Genomic DNA, 12,922 nt, shown 5'->3' on the forward strand with positions numbered 1-12,922 from the left:
GGCGTGGTGGCACATGCCTGTAATCCCAGCTACTCCGGAGGCCGAGGTAGGAGAATCACTTGAACCCGGGAGGCCGAGGTTGCAGTGAGCCAAGAGCGCGCCACTGCACTCCAGCCTGGACAAGTGCGAAACTCGGGTCTCAAAAAAAAAAAAAATTCAACCCCTGGCCAGGCACTGTAATCCCAGCACTTTGGGAGGCCCCCGCAGGAGGACTGCTTGAACTCAGGAGTTTGAGATCAGCCTGAGCAACATGACAAGACCTGTCTGTACAAAAAATTAAAAAAAAAAAATAACCAGGGCATGGTGGCACATGCCTGTAGTCCCAGCTACTTGGGAAGCTGAGGTGGGAAGATTGCATAAGTCCAGAAGGTGGAAGCTGCAATGAGTCATGTTCAAGCCACTGGACTCCAGCCTGGGTGACAGAGTGAGACCCTGCCTCAAAAAAATTAAGGCCGGGCGTGGTGGCTCAAGCCTGTAATCCTAGCACTTTGGGAGGCCGAGACGGGCGGATCACGAGGTCAGGAGATCGAGACCATCCTGGCTAAAACGGTGAAACCCCGTCTCTACTAAAAAATACAAAAAACTAACCGGGTGAGGCGGCAGGCGCCTGTAGTCCCAGCTACTCAGGAGGCTGAGGCAGAATGGCCTGAACCCGGGAGGCGGAGTTTGCAGTGAGCTGAGATCCGGCCACTGCGCTCCAGCCTGGGGGACAGAGCAAGACTCCGTCTCAAAAAAAAAAAAAAAAAAAATTAAAATTAAACCTCAAAGGCCTAAAATGCTCTTACTGGGTCATTAGGTAAGCTGGTTCCATACCTTCACAGCTAAATTCTTTATGTAATCAAATTAGTTTTATAAATGATATTCTAATAATAATTATTTTAGAGGCCGGGCACGGTGGCTTATGCCCGTAATCCCAGCACTTTGGGAGGCCAACATGGGCGGATCACGAGGTCAGGAGTTCAAGACCAGCCTTGGCCAACATAGTGAAACCCTGTCTCTACTAAAAATACACAAATTAGCCGGGTATGGTGGCGCCTGCCTGTAGTTTCAGCTACTTGGGAGGCTGAGGCAGGAGAATCTCTTGAACCCAGGAGGTGGAGCTTGCAGTGAGCCAAGATCGTACCACTGTACTCCAGGTTGGGCAACAGAGTGAGATTTTGTTTCAAAAATAATAATAATAACAATAATAATAATTTTAGAATCAAGTCTCTTCCTTTATATTTAATCTGTGCCTTCTGTTCTTGTTTTTGTTTTATTTTTTGAGACGGAGTTTCGCTCTTGTTGCCCAGGCTGGAGTGCAATTGCACGATCTTGGCTCACTGCATCCTTTGCCTCCCCAGGTTAAAGCGATTCTCCTGCCTCAGCCTCCGAAGTAGCTGGAATTACAGTCACCCACCATCATGCCCGGCTAATTTTTGTATTTTTAGTAGAGACGGGGTTTCACCATGTTGGCCAGGCTGGTCTCAAACTCCTGACCTCAGGTGATCCACCCGCCTAGGCCTCCCAAAGTGCTGCGACTACAGGCGTGAGCAACCATGCCTGGCCCTAATCTGTACCTTCTGGTTCTTGTATTTAACACGGTACAAAAAACTATTTCTGTCTCTTAATAAGATATACTAGCACCCTGGAACGCCACCGTTAACCATAAAACGCGATTGAGCATATGGCAAGTCTATGTTAAAACCCATCCAAGGAGATTCACTTTATTTTTATTTTTATTTTTTTGAGATGGAGTCTTGCTCTGTCGCCCAGCCTGGAGTACAGTGGCGTGATCTGAGCCCACTGCAAGCTCCGCCTTCCAGGTTCGCGCCATTCTCCTGCCTCAGCCTCCTGAGTAGCTGGGACTACAGGTGCCTGCCGCCACGCCCAGCTAATTGTTTTGTGTGTTTTTTAGTAGAGATGGGTTTTACTGTGTTAGCCAGGATGGTCTTGATCTCCTGACCTCGTGATCCGCCTGCCTTGGCCTCCCAAAGTGCTGGGATTACAGGCGTGAGCTACCACGCTCGGCCGAGATTCACTTTCTTAACTACCAAAAGGAAACATCATAAAAGACAGCCTTGGGACCCTAGGGTTAATTTCATATGGTGGCTCCAAGAAACGTGTAATATTTAACCAAATAAGATTCTCCTGATAAAGCTTAAGGATTCTTATCAATAGTTTCTTGCTAATGTTAGGCACTAAGAAATAACATGGATCGGCTGGGCACGGTGGCTCATGCCTGTAACCCCAGCACTTTGGGATGCCGAGGCGGGTGGATCACAAGGTCAGGAGTTCGAGACCAGCCTGGCCGAGATGGTGAAACCCTGTCTCTATTAAAAAAAATACAAAAATTAGTCGGGCATGGTGGCACGCACCTGTAGTCCCAGCTACTTGGAAGGCTGAGGCAGAAGAATCGCTTGAACCTGGGAGGTGGAGGTTGCAGTGAGCTGATATTGTGCCATTGCACTCCAACCTGGGCAACGGCATGAGACTCCGTCTCTAACTTTTAAAAATTATTCCTCCTATCTTTAGAAAACATTTGCGGCCTGGCGCAGTGACTCATGCCTGTAATCCCAGCACTTTGGGAGGCCAAGGCGGGCAGATCATGAGGTCAGGAGATCGAGACCATCCTGGCTAACACAGTGAAACCACGCCTCTACTAAAAATACAAAAAATTAGCTGGGTGTGGTGGAGGGCCTGTAGTCCCAGCTACTCAGGAGGCTGAGGCAGGAGAATGGAGTGAACCCGGGAGGCAAAGTTTGCAGTGAGCTGAGGTCACGCCACTGCACTCCAGCCTGGGCGACAGAGTGAGACTCCATCTCAAAAAACAAACAAAAACAAACAAACAAAACATTTGCATATACTGAAGCATATCCCTATTTTTATTATTTATATGTAATGCATACAATTACACACTGCTGTTACATATATATTATAAAACCTGCAAAAATGGACAATGCAAAGGACTTTTTTTGAGATGGAGTCTCGCTGTTGCCCAGGCTGGAGTGCAGTGGCACTTCCTCAGCTCACCGCGACCTCTACCTCCCACATTCAAGGGATTCTCCTGCCTCAGCCTCCCAAGTAGCTGTGACTATAGGCGCGCACCACCACACTCGGCTAATTTTTGTATTTTTAGTGGAGGGGGGTTTCGCCATCTTGGCCAGCCTGGTTTTGAACTCCGACCTCAAGTGATCCACCCTTCTCAACCTCCCAAAGTGCTGGATTACAGGCGTGAGCTATTGTGCCCAGCCCAATGCAAAGGACTTAACAGACATTTCTCCAAAGAAGATATACAAATGGCCAGTAAGCACATGAAAAGATGCTCAACGTCATTAGCCATCAAGGAAATGAAAATCAAAACCACAATGTGATTCACATCCAATAGGATGGCTAAAATTTTTTAAAACTGGAAAATATTTAAAAATAACAAATATTGGTCAATGTATAGAGAAACTGGAACCCTAATTCGTTGCTGGTGGGAATGTAAATGGTGTAGCCACTGTGGAAAACAGCACGGAGGAGCCTAAGAAATTAAACACGGAAGGCCGGGTACGGTGGCTCACATCTGTAATCCCAGCACTTCGAGAGGCTGAGGCGGGTAGATCGCTGGAGACCAACCTGGTCAACATGACAAAACCCTGTCTCTTTTTTATGTAAAAAATTTAAAAAGAAAGGAAAGATTAGAGGTTACCAGGGACTGGGGGAAGGGGGAATAGGGAGTTACTGCTTTATGAGTATGGGGTTTCTATTTGGAGTGACGACAAATTTTGGAAATAGTGGTGATAGTTGTACAATACTGTGAATGTAATTAGTGCCACTGAATTATATATGTAAAAAATGGGGCTGGGCGCAGTGGCTCACACCTGTAATCCCAGCACTTTGGGAGGCTGAGGTGGGTGGGTCACCTGAGGTCTAGAGTTCGAGACCAGACTAGCCAACATGGTGAAACCCCATCTCTACTAAAAATACAAAAAATTGGCCAGGCGTGGTGGCGGGTGTCTGTCATCCCAGCTACTTGGGAGGCTGAGGCAGAGGACTCTCTTGAACCCGGGAGGCAGAGGTTGCAGTGAGCCGAGATTGTGCCACTGTACTCCAGCCTGGGCAACAAGAGCGAAACTCTGTCTCAAAACAAACAAAAACAAACAAAACAAACAAACAAAAAACCATGATTACAATGGCAAATGTTGTTATATATATTTTGCCACAATAAAATAGTTTTTTAGAAAGGACAAAGTAAAAATACAAATAGCGGTTATAATATTTTCTTCTCACATTCCAGTGGGTCACCCTGCATGATGTGGGGCAAGGAGACGAGGGGAAGTTTCCAAAGCCAAACCCAAAATTAATGAATCGAATGTGGGGTAGAGGGAATACTGGAGAAGATAAAAATGTCTGAGCCTTGGTAATGCCTCAAACTGAAAAAGAATCCTATTTTTAGGTGTAAAGGAAAGAGGACCCGTTTCTGTAACCTTTCCGCAGAGCTAAATACAGCCCATCTGGAAGGCCTCAGCATCCCTCACACCACAGACCCAGAGACCTGAGCCACCAGAATCACTGCACGAACACCAGGAAAGCCCTCAGCACTCCTAGTCCCAAGCACTCATTATTAGCACACTTGCTCCCTCACTGCAAGGAACTATGCAGTGCCTTACAAAACATGCCGTGCGCTTTTTCAATCATTTTATGGTCTCAGGTAAGACCGAAGTCCAACTTAAAATACTCCTTTTCAAAACTGTTTTCAAAGTCATTTTCATCACTTTTCCCTCCTCTGGCTCAAGAGCATCAATCATGGTGAAAAGTGACAGGAAATAATAAAAAGATTAACAGCTCAACATCAAGAAGGACCTACACTGCCCGTGCTGAAAGTGTCAAATATGAGGCTGGCTGAGGACCAAGGTAATCAAAAGTAGAATAGACATGAGTTTGAGGGCTAAGCTGACATTTCAGGAGGCAGAAAGTCCTGTTAAACACAGCCATGACAAAGCAGAGGGCCGTCGCTCTAGAACGACGTATTTCTGTACCAGCATGCAATACTTAAATTTCCTGTTTGTGATCACAGAATTTCACTGTAAAAATAGGGCTTCCATAGATTGATGAATATTTTGATTTTAAACGAGAGCATTTTCAATTAAAATGTAAGATCTTGGCTTTATAATAAAGGTTAAAATTAAGACATGCTGGACTCTCAGAGTCATCTCAACTTGCCTTTTCTGTATAGATTTGTGATGCGGAAATATGAACCAGCTGCCCGTTTCCTTCAGCAATTCCACTGAAACTCGTGACTATACTGCACTGGGACGGACAAACACATTCTAGAACTGCAACACAAAAAAGTTGATTCATACCCTTCAAATTGCTAGAGTGACTGTACCTTATTTTTTAAAAAACCTTTTTTTAAAAATTGAGACAGGGTCTCACTATGTTGACCAGGCTGGTCTCGAACTCCGGGCTTCAAGTGATCCTCCCATTTTGGCCTCCAAAAGTGCTGAGATTACAGGCGTGAGCCTCCATGCCCAGCCTTATTAAAAATAACTATGGCATCCAAATGAAGCATTTAGAGAGAGCTCTCATTTGAAATACTGTATGTCTATGCTATTACAGTACAAAGTATTCAAATACATGTGTAAAGTCTGCTTCTAAACAGATTCCAGTAAGCTTTATGGAATGGAGTGGAAGGCAAGGTTGTGAATATGTAAGTATCATACAAAATAAACAATCTCCTGAGTTCTTAACAAAGCTCTAGAATTGCCTATGCTGGGTATGGTTCTACCATTGAGAACTCTTCCACTGGTAATTCAGTCCTATCACAAAACCTTGGTTTTTAAAAGATGAGCCCTCCAAATACAGAGACATGTGTATCATGGATATTCTTGTTTAAAAGTGTTCCATTTTAGGCCGGGCAAGGTGGCTCACGCCCGTAATCCCAACACTTTGGGAGGCCAAGGTGGGCAGATCATCTGAGGTCAGGGGTTCAAGACCAGCCCGGCCAACATAGTGAAATCCCATCTCTACTAAAAATACAAAAATTAGCTGGGTGTGGTGGCGCATGCCTGTAGTTCCAGATACTCAGGAGGCTGAGGCAGGAAAATCGCATGAAGCCAGAAGGCAGAGGCTGCAGTGAGCCCAGATCGTGCCACTGCACCCCAGCCTGGGCGACAGAGCAAGACTCCGTCTCAAAAATAAATAAATAAATAAATAAATAAAAGTGTTCCCTTTTAGTTCCAACACTGATATTGCTTCAAAACTCTTCTCTCAAGGCCTTCCAGCATGCTATATTTAAAAAGTTGCCAAACTGGTTTTAACACATCTTTTCAAGACTGATAAGCAAAAGTTTACTGAAGCAGTTTTGAATAAGATAAACTCGGAATTATTCTATAAATTTTCCCAAATCTAGCAGCACTTTTTAAATGGAGGGTTGCTAAATAAGCTATAAATTTCCAAAGCCATGAGACATATACATATGGGAAAGCATTTCTCCTTTGGTAAAACACAAACCTACACCTTCTTTGGAACTGTAGCTCACATCCTGTTGGACTGACTGCCTTCAAACCTGTTTTGTAGGTATTATGAATAACTGAGTGCAAACAGTAAGTGGTTGTGAAAATAAATTTTCTAATGTGAATTAAAAAAAAAGAATGAACTGTTAATACAGTTTGGGTTGACTAAGAACTTCAGCAAACGGCAATAATGTTTCCAATCTTTCTTGAGAATCTTAAGTAAGATTTATTTAACTTTAAAAATTGTTTCATTTAACAATGTGGTCATTTACCTGATAATAGATTTAAAGATTCCTGCTCATTTGGATTTTTTTGGCCATTGATATCCATATTTTCAAATATAATAATAAGCTGTCTTTCACTAGGAAGACAGTGGCAAATATCACCTACTTTCAGTGTCTGTCAAGAAAATATTTTCTTACAGTATAGAAAAACAAAGTGGAAACTCTTAAATTGTGTAAATTAAAATCTGTAAATTCACAGTTGACTGGATGTCTCCTCTCATTGTATACTCGCAGGTTTAAGAAAACTTGAACATCTGTATCAAGATGCTAGCACTAAGCTGGACCTGGTGGCTCACACCTGTAATCCTAGCACTTCAGGAGGCCAAGGCAGGTGGATCACTTGAGGTCAGGCGTTTGAGACCAGCTTGGCCAACATGGTGAAACCCCATCTCTACTAAAAGTACAAAAATTAGCTGGGCATGGTGGCGGGCGCCTGTAATCTCAACTACTCAGGTGGCTGAGGCAAGAGAATTGCTTGAACCCGGGAGGCAGAGGTTGCAGTGAGCCAAGATCACGCCACTGCACTCTAGCCTGGGTGACAGAGCAAGACTCTATCTCAAAAACAAACAACAACAAAACAAGATGCTAGCACTATTTGTGGCTCTTTTTAAAAGACTTTGATCTCTCAAAGTGCTGGCATTACAGGTGTGAGACACTGCACCCAGGCTTTTTTTTTTTTTTTTTTTTTTGAGACAGAGTCTTGCTCTGTTGCCCAGGTTGGAGTGCAGTGATGCAATCTCGGCTCACTGCAACCTCCACTTTTCGGGTTCAAGCGATTATCCTGCCTCAGCCTCCCCAGTAGCTGGGGTTACAGGTACACACCACCACTCCCGGGTCATTTTTGTATTTTTAGTAGAGACAGGTTTTCACCATGTTGGGCAGGCTGGTCTCGAACTCCTGACCTCGTGATCTGCCTGCCTTGGCCTCCCAAAGTGCTGGGATTATAGGCATGAGCCACCGCACCTGGCCTATTTCTGGCTTCTTAAAGCCATCTCAAGGACCAAATTGTCTTTTTCTCTGTACTGATTACAATGAGTTACTGTGAAAGGACAGACTCAGGCAAGCCTGTCCTACAAGAAAAACATTCTGTGTGCCTTCTCTTAGGACAGAATACAAATGCTGTGTTTGCACATAAAACTATTCTCTTTCATGTATAGTGTTTTTTTGTTTTGTTTTGTTTTTACCCCAGGTTTCATTTTCTGACATTTTTAGAATACTTTCTTAATATTCTAAATGGATTTTTAAAATCTAGATTTTCTTGCACAACAATGTGAATACACTTAATACTACTGAACTGTGTGCTTAAAAATGGTTAAGATGGTAAATTATTTTATTTTATTTTATTTTATTTTACTTTATTTTTTGAGATGGAGTCACGCTCTGTCACCCAGGCTGGAGTACAGTGGCGTGATCTTGTCTCACTGTGACCTCTACTTCCCGACTTCAAGGCATGATAATAAATTTTACATGTGTATTTTCCCACAATTAAAAAAAAACCCACTAGCCGGGCACGGTGGCTCACGCCTGTATAATCCCCAGCACTTTGGGAGGCCGAGGCGGGAGGATCACAAGGTCAGGAGATCAAGACCATCCTGGCTAACACGGTGAAACCCCGTCTCTACTAAAAATACAAAAAATTAGCCGGCCATGGTGGCAGGCGCCCGTAGTCCCAGCTACCTGGGAGGCGGAGGCAGGAGAATGGCATGAACCCAGGAGGCAGAGTTTGCAGTGAGCCGGCATCGCACCACTGCACTCCAGACTGGGAAGGGGTGGAGCAATAACAAAATGACCCACGCTTAGCTTCAACAGTTAGAGACTTAGAAACGTGGACAGCTTGAGTTATGTGTGTGTGATGCTGGAGTCACGTGTGGGGTGTGGGGTGTGGTGTGATCCTGCCCCTCAAACCCTCCATCATCAATTTTAAACATTCATTTCTGCCTGCTCATTCACCAGGCATGTAATAATATAGACATGTGAATTTGTCTCTTTACAGCTTATAAACCAAATGGGAAAATGAAGAGCAAATGATAATTTGTAGGCAGATCATCAGCATCAAACTAACTCAAAGCTGGCTGTGACAACATGTATAACTGCTGCTCCATAGGACAGACATTTGTTTTCTGACAATAAAGAAACATACAGCTAGAGAGCCAGGTATCCCTTGAGAAAGGTGTTCATACTCATCACCTTTTAGAAATCCCCCTCCAAGTTTCTGACAATCCATCTATCCCTAAACTAGAAACATTTGTGGGTTTAGAGCCTGCAGCGTGCCTGGCCTTACCTCTGACTACTCAGCTCCCTTGAAGAGGATCAGCCAGCCTACTCCTGAGCGTACTGCCAAATACCACACCCTGGGTCTGCATATCCAAAGGTACAGGAAGTGGTCTGTCCAATGCCTGGGTGATTGCATCATTCTAACAAGCTTCAATGTACAAAGTTTGAGTCACTCTCCACTCTCCACATAGCTCTTCAACCCGAGTCTCCTTCCAGCCTAGCAGCAGGGCACAGGACTTCTGACACATCCCTCCACTCTTTCAGACCAGTGCTAAATTTGGAAAGCAGAAGGTCATCTGGATAAAAACAACTTTGAGCACCACTATCAGTGACCGTCCATCACATACAAAAGCAAATGAACAGGTTGAAACAAACTCATAAAAAGTTTGAACTCTTTCTCTCCCTGGGAGAGACATAGGAGGTCTCATGGGGAGGTCTCAGGCTGCACAACGAACTAGTTAAGGAATTGGTTCCCCAAAATGATCCATACCAGAGTGACCTGTAAAGCTTATTAAAAATACGGACCGGCCAGACACTGTGGCTCACGCCCGTAATTGTAGCACTTTGAGAGGCCCAGGTGGGCGGATCACTTGAGGTCAAGAGATCAAGACCAGCCTGGCCAACATGGCGAAACCCTGTCTCTAAAATACAAAACTAAAAACACAAAAATTAGCTGGGCATGGTGGCGCGCGCCTGTACTCCCAGCTACTCGGGAGGCTTAGGCAGGAGAATCGCTTGAACGTGGGAGGCGGAGGTTGCAGTGAGCCAAGATCACGCCACTACACTCCAGTCTGGCTAAAGAGTGATACTTCGTCTCAAAAAAAAAAAAAAAAAAAAAAAGGTGGACGACTGGCCAGGAGATTCTGGTGCAACAACTATGTGGTGCAGCCTCTTAATTTGATGAGGCAGGTTAGGGAGCCACTGGGTTAAAGCACTTTGGTTGGAACAGTGCTGAGTCAGCATATCAGCTCTAACGAAAGCCACAGGAATGACTAACTTACACTCTATGAGGAAGGAGGACAATCTGCAAAATTACATATATGTAATTTTATTAATAAATGTAAATTTACTAATATTAATTTATATATATATATTTTAAAAATTATTTTGACAGAGTCTCGCTCTATCACCCAGGTCTGGTCTCAAACTCCTGGCCTCAACTGATCCATCTGCCTCAGCCTCCCAAAGTGCTGGGATTACAAGCATGTGCCACTGCTCCCAGCCTGCAAAATTATATTTTGAGGCAAGTTCTGATTGTGAATATTCCCTAAAACTAGTCGTTTGCCACCAAGTTCAAATGTAGGTGCTCATTCACGTCTGTGAATGATAATCACCTCTATATAGAGGACTCACAGCTCTACTTTCAGCCCTGACCCGTTTGTTGCCCCTAACTCACCTAAACCCAGCTACCCCTCCTAGCCTTTAATGCAAATCAACCCTTCAACCTCCCTTGAACACCGGCTTCCGTTCTCATTTCTGTTGATAGTCCCACCTCTCAAGATCTCTCTGGATTTAAATCCTCTGTCATCTTGTACTCTTCAAGTTTCCTGCATTCCACATCTAAACACTATAAAATGATGACAATTTTTCTTTCCTAACAACTCACAAAGCATTGTGTTCCAAGCAATTTCCATTGATACTATCCTTATCCAGGTCCCCTTGGTTCCCTGCAATAGCCATTCATGGTCCCTAAACTCTCACTCCAATGGGACCTACAAGATTAACCTTCCCCAAATCCAACTTTGACCATGTATTTCCCCTGCTCAGAATCCTTTCACAATCCCTGTTACCCGCAATATAAGGGCCTAACACTATAATCTATCATTAAATGACAGATTTCGTACTTGATCCATCTCTTCTAGCAAAGCTGACCTACTCAAATTCCCCAAATGCCCCGCAACTTCCTGCTTCTTGGCTTACCTCGCTAGGCTCATGCCACTAGGAATGCCTCTCTCTTGCTAGGTATAAAAGCATGTACAGCCTTTAAGGCCTAAGTTCAAGTCCTACCATCTCCCTTTGAAGCACTTCCTGATGGCTGCCACCTAACAGCCACCCTCCCAGAACACACCCAGCACCCCGCAACATCTGAACCTGAACCTTTCCCCCTCCCCCTCTCCCTTCCCTCGTTCCCTCTGCGTTCTACCTTTGACAAAGCTGAACTTGGTTCCTAGCACCCCACACAATCCTCTTGGCCCAGCCTGCTTTGCTCTCTGCCCTTTCTGGAAGTTCCTGGGCACTTTTTGTCTGACACCTTATTGACAGTCATTCATACCCTGGCTTCCTGGCAATGTCTCCCTAAAAGGAGCAAATCTCTTATACAGAAGCAGTACAGGTTCATTACTAACATTTTAGAGACTAAATAGAAGCAAGAAGAAAAAACTTTTAAAAAACTCTTATTATTCCACTTCTCAACTCATTGAAACTTTCGTATGCGAACCCATCATCTCTTTTCGTGTACTTTTTTTTCTGCTTTTTTTTTTTTTTTTTTTTTTTTGAGGCAGGATCTGGCTCTGTTGCCCAGGCTGGAGGACAGTGGTGCAATCTCCACTCACTGCAACCTCTGCCTCCCAGGTTCAAGTGATCCTCCTGCCTCAGCCTCCAGAGTACCTGGGATTACAGGCTTGTGCCACCACACTGGGCTAATTTTTGTAGTTTTAGTAGAGAGATGAGGTTTCACCACGTTGGCTAGGCTGGTCTCCAACTCCTGAGCTCAAGTGATCCACCCACCTCAGCCTCCCAGAGTGCTGGGATTATAGGTGTGAGCCACTATGCCCGGCCTTACTAGTGTTTTTATTTAACTCTTCAACAGTTAAACTTATATTTGTCATTTAGCTGTTGAACCCTTTGACTCTTAAGGGAACATGCATATACTTACTTCTCTGTAACTCTCAAAGTGTTAGACATAGATCTGAACACACAGTAGGTGGCTCTGATGTTTAAAACATACATTCAAAAAATATTTTGGGGGTGTCAGTGAGTAAATGGTTCCAAGTACATTGCCCACAGTAATCTATGTGAAAACCTGCTATACATAGATGATTTCTTGAAAAGTGCCCCAAAATGTATATATAAAACATTCTAAATATACAAAAACATTCATAATATTAAGAATCCTATTGGTAATGTTTTCTTAACAGATGCTCATTCTTTAACTTGCTTTATTGATCTGATTTATAGCTAAAACGCTCATCACCCTATATATAAATGTCACATGAATTCAGAGATGAAATATGGGGGAAGGGAAAAAGGATGAGAGGAAAAAGGAAGTTTGCCACTTCATTTTACTTAAATGTTTAATTTATTTGTATAGCAACAATTCAGTTTGAACCAAAATTTTAAAGTCTAATTATCTTACATAGAAGGAAATCCTGCTCCTTAACAGGGTGATACAACCTGAGATCATGAATGTGTTAATTCTTTTCAAGTTCCAAGAAAACTTTTGTATAACTCGGCTATTTTCACTCAGAATGCAAGACTATTCAAAGTATAGAATTTGTCATCTTTCAACGACAGCTGTTCTGCAGTTTAAGCAAACACCGTAAATGAAAAGAATGACTTTTGCCAATTGAACTGAAGATTATCTATCCAGAAAATAATGTAGAAAATCCAGGTGCGGTGGCTCACGCCTGTAATCCCAGCACTTTGAGAGATTGGGAGACCAGGATGGCTTGAGCCCGCCCATGAGTTCGAGGCCAAGCTGGGCAACATGGTGAGACCTCATCGCTACAAAATTAAAACAACAACAACAACAACTAAAAAAGTCCAATCTACCTCCCCAAAGAAGGCAAACTTTTTTTTTTTTTTTAAGACCGAGGCTCGCTCTGTCGCCTAGGCTGGAGTGCAGCAGCACAGTCTCGGCTCACCGTAACCTCCGCCTTCCAGGTTCAA

General features: G+C 43.8%; 1 protein-coding gene across 1 annotated transcript in view; it reads right to left on the reverse strand.

Moving 5' to 3' along the window:
- The window catches only part of LOC105487377 (ras responsive element binding protein 1), a 202,500-nt gene that overhangs the window by 187,445 nt on the left and 2,133 nt on the right, over positions 1–12,922 (reverse strand). The window lies entirely within an intron of this gene.

The sequence above is a fragment of the Macaca nemestrina genome, chromosome 5 (genome assembly GCF_043159975.1).
Source record: "Macaca nemestrina isolate mMacNem1 chromosome 5, mMacNem.hap1, whole genome shotgun sequence".
NCBI classification, from domain to species: Eukaryota; Metazoa; Chordata; class Mammalia; order Primates; family Cercopithecidae; genus Macaca; species Macaca nemestrina.